General features: G+C 42.0%; 1 protein-coding gene across 1 annotated transcript in view; it reads left to right on the top strand.

Moving 5' to 3' along the window:
* Nucleotides 1–540: 540 nt before the first annotated feature.
* ccnd2a (cyclin D2, a) overlaps nucleotides 541–10,019 on the top strand; it is a 154,707-nt gene continuing 145,228 nt past the window's right edge. Inside the window, exon 1 of the mRNA XM_039614219.1 lies at nucleotides 541–663. The gene's annotated coding sequence lies outside the window, so the exon portion shown is untranslated. The remainder of the gene's footprint in view (nucleotides 664–10,019) is intronic.

Below are 10,019 nucleotides of genomic sequence, written 5' to 3'. Positions count from 1 at the left end.
TGGCAAGCAAATAAATGTATAACTGTCATGTAATTTTTTTTTCTGGAATTTTGATATTCTGTCTCTCTCCATTAAAATAAAAACTACCATAATTAAAATAAATAAATAAATAATCATAATAAATACGTACATTTAAACTGAACCGTGTATGTTCATATTTGTGAGCCGGGTTCTGCCGGAGGTTTCTTTCTGTTAAAAGGGAGTTTTTCCAACGTGCTTGCTCATAGGGGGTCATATGATTGTTGGGTTTTCGCTGTATGTATTACTGTAGGGTCTACCTTACAGTATAAAGCGCCTTGAGGCGACTGTTGTTGTGATTTGGCGCTGTGTAAATAAAGTTGAATTGAAATTAAAGCAAATGTAAGTCTGCTGCGATCGCCTCCACTTTTCATGATAAACTACACATTTACAGCGTAGTGTTCTCGTTCGCCTCCTTGTCTGTGTTACATGAATGCAGCGAGTCCGGGAAACAAGTTTGACACTCGGCCCGGTGACCGAGGTTTGGGGCGTCGACTAAACTTTACTCAGACCAATCAGAGTGTCGGAGTTCACGGTGAAACTTTGTAAACAACTTTTACACGCTGGTTTAAAGCTCGTCCGCCGTATTTACTACGAAACAGCGCGGTGGTGCTGCAGCCGAGAGACTTAAACGACCCAAAACAGGTGAGATGCAGTTATGTGTGTTACACGCTCGCCGTTTTTTGTCTCCATTCTGTGTTTGTGTCTCGCGCACCGTGCGCGCGCGCCCACCGTTTGTAAGCGTGCTGTCGTTACTCATAGTAGAGTGGGTGCAAAAACAGCTGTCATTTAACGCGACAAGTGGAGGAGAAATGCGCGCTGGGCGTTTGGAGACAGCCCAGAAAGACCAAATGTAACGGTTTTTATGTGGACTCGTCGCCAGAGGTTGCCTTAATGTATCGAATGACGTCGCCACTATATGGTGAATTCCTGTCCTGAGTAGGAAACAGCTTGTAGCTGCTGCACGTCTCCATTGGATCGTTTCGGTGTAGTTTGAGCAAAGTGTGTCTGTTGCATCAACTAAAAACATGATTAGCGAGACTTTTCATCAGTAGGTGGGATTTGAATTCACTTTTTGAGATTTTCCTTAAAGAAGAGTGGGTCACTCTTGCTTTCCCCTCTTCCTGTCGACATGTATGTGTGTGAGGCAGAGAGAGGGAGAGAGAGCTTGGTCCCGGCGGTTTAAATTGAACAATCCTTGATTTCTCGGAGTAATTTCAACGAGCAGGCTAATGATGGAGCTCACTCCTGTAAAAATCACTCAGCATTTGCCCGCTGCCTGAGTGAGACAGACCTGTTATTAGGCTGCTTCACAGCCTGTGAATGCGTCAGGCTGCTGATAAGAGCAGGTATCAGGAGCTGCTTACTCAAACCCTGCCTTAAATATTTGAGAGGAAATTTGACAGGTCATCCACTCTGCAGGACGCGAGAAAGGAGTCACGCTGAATAATGTTGAAAAAGCTCCTTATAATGTATGAAAAACCATAAATCAGAGTCACGAGTCAAGAAACACCTGTTTCTCAAATTTCATTTAAATATGGAATTTTCTGTCTCTCTTTCTGTGTGTGTTTCACACTAAACTCGGGAATTTACAGACTACAAGTTTGAACTCCATTCTTGATCTGATCAGGTCTGTGAGCTCCAGTGGCGATAAGGAGTACTGCACCGCAGTATTTTCTTGCCTGCTGTGTTACTGTTAAGTGTGAACAGCCTGCTGTAGACTGCAGGAGACTTCGCTCAGAGCGGATGTGGGCACAGCTTTCGTTGTGGAACATCAACATCTGCATGCTCTGTGTTCCCTCAGCACGCCCACTTCAGTGAAGGAGGAGCCGAGACAGAAGGGGGAGGGAAAAGCTTCCTGTCAGAATGGCTGAGAAAGTGAATCAGGTTAAGTTTTGGCAGGCAGTCAGACCTGGAGTAGGAGGAGGATGGGGGGGGCTGCTTTAATTTTTGACTTTTTTCACTGCAACTTCTCTGGAAATGTGACGCATTTCATTTTGTGGTCTGTGAAGTTGATTTCTTGATGGTATCATGCTCATTCTTAGTACATTTCTGTTTTGAAGAAGTTCATCTAAGCTGCTGCTGCTGCAGTCGCTACTCTGCCAAAAGTGTACAGTAGAAGCTTAACAGTTGCTGCATTTACTTGTCTGCATGAGTCCTTGGACCGTAAAACATTCTTTGGGTATTTTTGGCTCTTTTTACGGGCAGTTTTTGGTTTGCTGATGTTGTTTTGGATAGAAGGTGACACCAGCATAGAGAGGGTCAATTATAAACCCCGAAGAGTAAACTTTTGGGTATATTTTACTTGGAATTATTTAGTTGCTTACACTAAACTGGTAAAGTTACATGTTTAAGAGAAACAAAACAGGGGGGAGAGGTATTTTTCTAAATTATTTTGCATATAATGAAGACTGTCCAAATATGCAGTTTCCAAATGTTAATTTGGAAATTTTCCAAATGCTGCCACCAGTTTCCAAAGATTATGTAATCGTGAAAATGTGCAACTATAAAGACATTATTTTACTGTTTAAAGTTACACAAGAAAATCAGCCCACATGTATTAGTTTGATTGTTGTCGTCTGGCTGCCTCAGTTGTCCTTCACACAAGCTGTGTGCGACTGTCAGCTTCCTGTTACCACAAAAGCTGATTAGGTAGATCTCAGGGAAATTCTGTGAAATTACCCATCATCCAATGTGGCCCTCAAACAGAATCAGTTCAAATAATTTAAGGTGAGAAATGATCCCTGCAGTTTCACAATTGCATCACTCAGTTTCTAAAGTTTTTAGGGAGAGCAGGCCGTGTCATCACGTAAAAACTCCACCTATGTCACACTTTGTTCTGTTTTGCACGTGACATATCAGCTGCCGGTAAGTGTGTGGGTTTTCTAACAGCTGGACTCACAAGGCGCACTGTGGTTTTGTTGCATTTGCATGTCAGTTAAAAACAGAAATACTTTGAGGAAATAAGAGTTTGTTTGTTTTTTACGTTTGATAGCATACACCGCAACATTTGATTTATACTAAAACCTTTATCGCTGTTGGAGTGCACTTAAAAAAGTAAAAACTATTGTTGCTCGTAACCTCAAGCAGCGATGAGACCGTTGAAGGGGAAATGAGAATTGTTTGTTTTCAGGTTGGGCTGTTAACCGCCCTGACTGTGTTACATGAAGCACGCTGACGTCATCGTTTCCCATCACAGCACCTAAACACAAACAAATGTCAGCTGTGACTTACAGACCGCAGTGTTTTGGTGGTTAGATTGCTTTGAATACACAATGTGCCAGACCCCCGACGTAGGTTACACGAAGATAACGATCGTACGTGTTGACTCGGTGCCGATGTTACATCGACACAGAACTATGGAGAAGAAAAACTGGCCAAAAAGAGGCAACACAAACACAAAGGGTAAAAGAATAATAGAGAACCCTAAAATAAAATTCTGCATTATTTATCAGCAGAGTTATTTTTGGCTAGTTAACAACAGTGAGTGTGAGCGACGAAGAAGCTGCTTCCTGCAAAATACTGTTGTGGTGATACGCATCAGGAATTAAGTTGTTGACATCATTTTGGAGTTTCACCTTGAGTAAAAAGTTGCTCTTCTGGGAAGTCACCGTCATGTTTCTTGTAATATCACAGATGATGTCGATATCAGCCGCTTTGGTAAAGTGGCTAATCTCCTGTGTGTATTTCTCAGAAAACAGTACTTTGCCAAACTAAACGGCTTGTTGGTGTTTCGTGATGCTGCTCGATGTCGGCCTGTGAGAAACAAAGACGAGTAGAAATGACGAGTCGGTGTGAGAAGAAGTTTCTTTAAGTGAAGACTGTTGGTAAGTTTTCAGTGGAGCAGCAGGAGGAGGAGGCAGAGCGCTGTTGGATTGTGTTTTCCGATGTGTCTACTACACAACTGGACTGGGATCTCTGAGATTTAACATCTGCTCTGCAGGAAGGAACATCTCGCTGATGCTGATTATGCCAGCTCACATCCTGTAGGAGTGCAGTTACATGGGTTACACTATAAAGCATTCATGCCAAATGAACTGTTGACTTGTTTATATTGCAGTCATTTTCTGCTCCGTGGGTAGTTTTGGCTGTCAATGAAACATCTTGGTTTTGTTTGTTTATTTGTTTGTTTTTTTTGTTTCTATACCTTAAAGTGGCAGCATCACAAAAAAACCCCTTTATACTTTTATTAAGGGTTTATTTATTGATGTCTAATTAAGTTGCTGTTGCAATGATACTGGTGTGTTTTACTCGTTAAAAGGGGAACACAAAGTACAGCTTGGGTTATTAATAAACCTCAATGCAGTGCAGCTTTGTGCTGCATATTTTTAGACACTGTGTTTGTTTGCTGTACTTCACAGCTGTGCATTATAGATGCACAATCTTTGTCTTTTCCTGATTTCTAAGGTCATTACAGCTGTTGTAGGGTGTGTCTTGCTGTTTGATAGGTATGTCAGCTGACATTGCAATGTTTTGGTGTTGCAAACTCCCCTGAGAGTCTACATCAAGACATGTCGGTGCATTTCCCAGAGGTACGCTTTTTTTAAGCAGCAGAGTGTGCCACTTTGCTCAAATGGGGCTTTTTTTTTCTTCTGTGAAGATGAGCTTGCATCTTCACATCCGGTGCAGCACATATAAAAAAAACAAAGTTAAATCAAACTAAATGAGTGGTCTGTGAACAACAAAGAACAAGAGTTGGTATTGTAAAGGGGAAAAAAGTAGAAAAGGAGAAAGTTATTTATGTCCTACATTAAAAAAAATCAAGGGTAGAAATGACTAATGACTTCTGGTATGAGTAATGTTTTGTCATATGTATCTCATAGAAAGAGCAGATTTCAGTTGCCTGCGATATTTCACTCATGCTTTATGATCATCTTTGACTGAAAAAGCCGTGTTAGATGAAGCTGCCCATCTGAGCTCTTTGCATTTTTATTCCTCATTCAGTTGTTTACTGACTTGGTTGAAAGAGCGTAATTAATGTGGCAACTACGGGCTTTTTCACATTTGTTCATAAGTGGTCGAACTCCGACCTCTAGTGGTGTCAAAGTTACCCACATGCAACATTTACATAACGTAATGAGATACAGGTGACACACACGTTACTCAGTGCAGTTGTAACGTGCATTTAGGAACTCGAGTCACAGCAGTCTGGCTGCAAACAGAGGGTGTCGTTATGCGCACAACAACTTTCTAAATTACAAATATCAGTTATTCTGACATTTAAAGGTTGGATTTCAAGCATTTATTTAATCTCAGGTACTTCTCAAGAATGTGAAATAGCCGCTACCAACACCTGTAATTATTTTTATACTGAGCAATTATTTCATCAGAGCTGTAGTGAATTGTTAGCAATTACACGGCACTGTAGGTCGTGGTTTTTGTTTTTTGTAATGTTATTTTATTTATGGAAAAATTAATCTGCCTTTAATCGTACACTTATTAACATATACTTAACTTGAAAATACTAAATATAGTTAGTATATTTAACTAATGTCAAGCAAACATTTTCAAATGTGATTCCTAATGTAGAGTAAAAAATCTCCCAGTGAAGATTTTCTCCGTTCAGTTTTGACGTGCATCAACAATCCACAGCGTTCTGTGAAGTTCAAAATTCATTTTATGAACGTTCAGATCCACATGCTGTATATGTACGCTGTGAGCGCTAGCTGTTCCCCCATAGTGCTCCAAATGATCATGGGTGCTATTCTTATATTGTACCTCTAGATGGCAGAATAGTCATACTGATGTGCTTTAAGAATACACTTGGTAAGAATCTCTACTCACTCCCTGAGACAGTGTTTTACATGACAGAGCATCAGTCAACTTAAGTTATAGGATTAAAATTGTGATTTTATTGTTTTTAAACTGCAAAAAACACACAAAAACCATTTGTATCACTTTTAGGGCTGCGCACTGTTTGGAATATCGACCTAGAAGTGCTTTATAGTTGCTTGGCTCAGTTGTTGTAGTTACTCTGAGAAATCTAATATTTTTTTAAAATTAAAAGTGTGGGCCAGTCAGTCCAAATAAGTAAAATAAGTAGCCATTAAGAACCGAAGAATCAATTAAGAATCAATAAAGTCTAAAATGCAGAAAAAATAAGTAAACAATAATAAATGTGTAGTGATCTTATCTAGTTAAACTAATCCTAACAATAGACATTGATCGCTAATTCCATAGAAATCACTCACTTCCTGGACTTTCCTGGATTTTTTTTTTTTTTTTAAATTTTCATTATCCATCCATCCATCTTCTTCAGCTTATCCAGGGCCAGGTCGCAGGGGGCAGCAGCTTAAGCAGAGAAGCCCAGACCTCCCTCTCCCCAGCCACCTCCTCCATCTTATCCAGGGGAACACCAAGGCGTTCCCAGGCCAGCCGAGAAATATAATCTCTCCAGCGTGTCCTGGGTCTGCCCCAGGGCCTCCTCCAGGTGGGACATGCCCAGAACACCTCACCCAGGAGGTGACCAAGACTGCCACAGATCACAAAAGTGAATCCAAAGTCACATCATTTTGACTGCAGCAGCCAGCTAACATAGCAATAACAGTAGAATTCAGCGTGTTGGGGATGTGAAAAGGTGCAACTGAGGGCAGACAAATAACTAATGAGCTCGGTCCCGTCTGTAGAAGTCGAGCTAAATGACCTTCTGTTGACCCTGTGATCCCAAAGCCCGACTACAAGTTTATACTAGAAGGAAACCAATCTGGACTACGTTCCGCATAGAGGATGGATGTGGATTAGAGGAGGATGTTCTGTGTGTGTGGAGGGGGGACGGGGGGGTCTGCTTGTTTGGGAGAAAGATGGAGCGCATGACACAGAGAGAGAAGTGAACTCTGATTTTTGTGTGTAAAAAGGCCGATTAGAGACAGAGAGGCCTATTCAGAATACTGATGTTCTGTAGGAAGGATGCAGTATTTTATATCTCCACACAGAGCGAAACCCCCACGGTGAAAAGAACTGAGCCATATTGTTGCCTCGTGTTATTCCTTCATTTTCTGCTCTGAATCTCCTTGTGTAATGTGTTCGATGGCTCAGGGTGATGGGAGTCATTTAAAGGTTAGTGGCTGCGTGGATGTGTGTGTTAACATTTTTGTGGTATATTTTAATTTAAAGAAAACTTCCCTCTTCTTCTTTCCAGTCAAAGGTGTGCTTTGTGAAATTCTGGCAACAACGAGGATGGACTTTGGTATGAACTGTAGGATCAGGCTGATTGTGAGCATTCACGGGAAAACTTGAATGAAATCAGAACTGTGTCGATCACATGTATCGCTTTATGTTCAGGTTATTTCAGCTTACATCTGCGACTTCATATAATGACACCCGCACTCATCACGACACTGCACGTGCAAGGTCGGTCCAGTAGGTGGGCTTAAAGTACGGAAAACAATCTGAAGTTCCCAGGCTAACTGTGTTTTTCTGGACTAGCTGAGGAGGCCTCTTACTTAGCTCAGTCCACCTTCAGGTCCCTCCTGGCTCCGGCCTCTGTTGATTTAGACATTGTGGGTTATTTTTAACCTCCGGGCCAAGCTTTGAACTGTGAGGGGAATAATCAATGTCTAAAAAAAACGCTGCCGTTTTTGCACGGGGACGTGTCCATCAATTTTCCTTTTGTTTAGTACAGCAGATGCGCCTGTATAGTGTAGTGCTTAACACATTCCCATGACAAGGGTCACTGGTTTAATGGCTGGAGACATCAGGGAGGGCATCGGGCTCTGTCCAATCAACAATGCAATACTGACCCCTTGTGACAAAGGAGCAGCTTTTTACAGCAGATACACGCTGTATGTGTGACCTGTAGTTGTCTTTACATGTACATAACAACAAGTATGAAGAAATCTATCATAAGAATTGCTATAAATGTGGCAACACAATCTAAAGCAATGCTGGAATATCAAATAAGCTCAACACAGCAACCCAGTTGTGCAGTGTGTTGTCCCTCTATGTGGGGGGCCAATTTGAACCTTTTTGACAGACCTCTCAGTATTGAAGAAATTGCCCTTTCTCCTTGGGGGCAGTTGGTCTTTCCTCCTCCTAACTTGTCACATGAAGATAAATGACTTAATTTGCAAAGGCATGTGGCCCTAATCTGCTTAATTAGAACAAATAAATCCACCAGATTGGTTAAAGGTCACGGCAGAATTTACACAAACTGGCGTATCGGATCAATCCAGCTGATTAATTGTCGTTTTTTTGCCGGCTGCGCCTTTGTCGGTAAAGTCGGTGGTTTGTTGGACGCTGATCTTGTTCTGTGCGTGCGAGTTTGTGGCCCTGTGTGTGTTTAAGTATCATCAGCAATAGATTTGATCACCGATGTCTGAGCTGTTTGTGTCTTTGTCTCTACATGTGAAACCATTAATGAGACAGTAATAATATTACACTTTACATTCCATCTAGGAGTTTGAAACTTGAGCTACTAAATCTACTAATCAGTTATGCTTTATTTTTATAGAAAAGGATTGTTTACTGTTACTTTAATAGAGTTACGACTGCATTTCTTGCTCAATGTCAGCTAAACCCAGGCTCCACAGTCTGGGCTGAATAAGCTGTTATGACAAAGGATGTAATGAGAAACATTTGTTTGAATGCTAAAAATTTGGGATTTTTACAGATAAAGTCTTTCGCCAGATTTTGCATTACAACATATGCGGTTTCTGAGTGCTGTTGTTGGTGTCACTGACAGTTCTGCCCATCTGCTCCCAAATGATCCAGCACATTAACCTGGCTGAGCAACAGTAGCGCCCGGCCATTAGGTACCATCAGCCTGCCGGTCGTCACGTTGGGCTCCAAAAGGAGGAATCAGAGCCTATGCCTCACTCCGTTCTCCGGTCTAAACAGTCGCAGTCCCTTCATGCTGTGTCTAGTTCTACTAATTCTGGGACCAACTACAGAAAAGTTGGGCAGAGGTCAGCAAAGCTTTGTGCATCCTTGTGCCTGTGCATGTATGCATGGTATATGAAGTCAAGAGTGAGGATAAGGAGAAACAGGAGCATGTGGTAGACACATTGGGGTAGTGGAGGGGGTACCCTAATAGGCCCCAGAAGTTCCCCAAGCAGCACCCAACACAGAGGAACAACTATGGCCTTTGTTGGTCACCCCGTGGATCTCACACACAGTTAATATAGACTTTTCCCACTGACTCTGCCAAGAGTCTGAAGTCATTTAATGAAGTGGCGGCTGAGTTTAGAAGGAGCCAGTGTGCTCGCTGCTTGCACTGACAGAATGGAAAATGTCTGTGTTATGCAGCGAACAGCAAGTGACAAGAGGAGTGTGTTCTAATACCTCTCTCCCTCTCTCTCTGCGCACACACACACACACACACACACACACACAGATTAGGAAGACATGCCTGTACGGGCACATTAAAGCCTCGTCAGGAGAGACACAGTGATTGTACATATTCACTCTTGCATTTTTTCGGGATGGCTCATTCACACAGGGATACATCGTCAGGTTTGTGATCGGCTGTGCTTCGGTCTAACGACGTGAACAGTTTCTCCTAAACGCTTAGCGTTCGGTCTCTGCTTAAACGTGTAGAGACCAAATGTGGTAAATAAAAATCTTCCAGGCCTAAAGTAAGCACTTCTCGTATCGCTTGTATACTTGGCTAATTGTTTCACGGAGCCTTTGGAGTTATCTCATTGTTCGGGTCATCTATTATAGTTAAACCTCACCTTTCTCGTCCATTTTCACGGCTGTCTGTTTATCCACTTCAGCTGTGAATGGACAGTATCTCTGTATGTATTTGGTCACACTTCTTTTCAGCTCCCTGTCTTTTCATCTATCTATGAGCAGATTGCAGTCTGTTTTGCTGTCCCATTGTGCAGCTGTCAGTTATTTCCAAACACTCGAGTGTCATTTGCCTCAGATTCCATCCCTTTCAATTCTCACTTCTTTTCTATGGCTCCACCAGCGTACATCTCATTGAGTGGGCATCAGCAGGCATATTCATTCTTCTCCATTTCTAAAAGCACATTGCTTTTTCATAGCAGCCATAAGCCTCC

The sequence above is a fragment of the Oreochromis aureus genome, linkage group 7 (genome assembly GCF_013358895.1).
Source record: "Oreochromis aureus strain Israel breed Guangdong linkage group 7, ZZ_aureus, whole genome shotgun sequence".
Classification (NCBI taxonomy): domain Eukaryota; kingdom Metazoa; phylum Chordata; class Actinopteri; order Cichliformes; family Cichlidae; genus Oreochromis; species Oreochromis aureus.
This window is presented reverse-complemented; position numbering and strand designations above follow the sequence as displayed.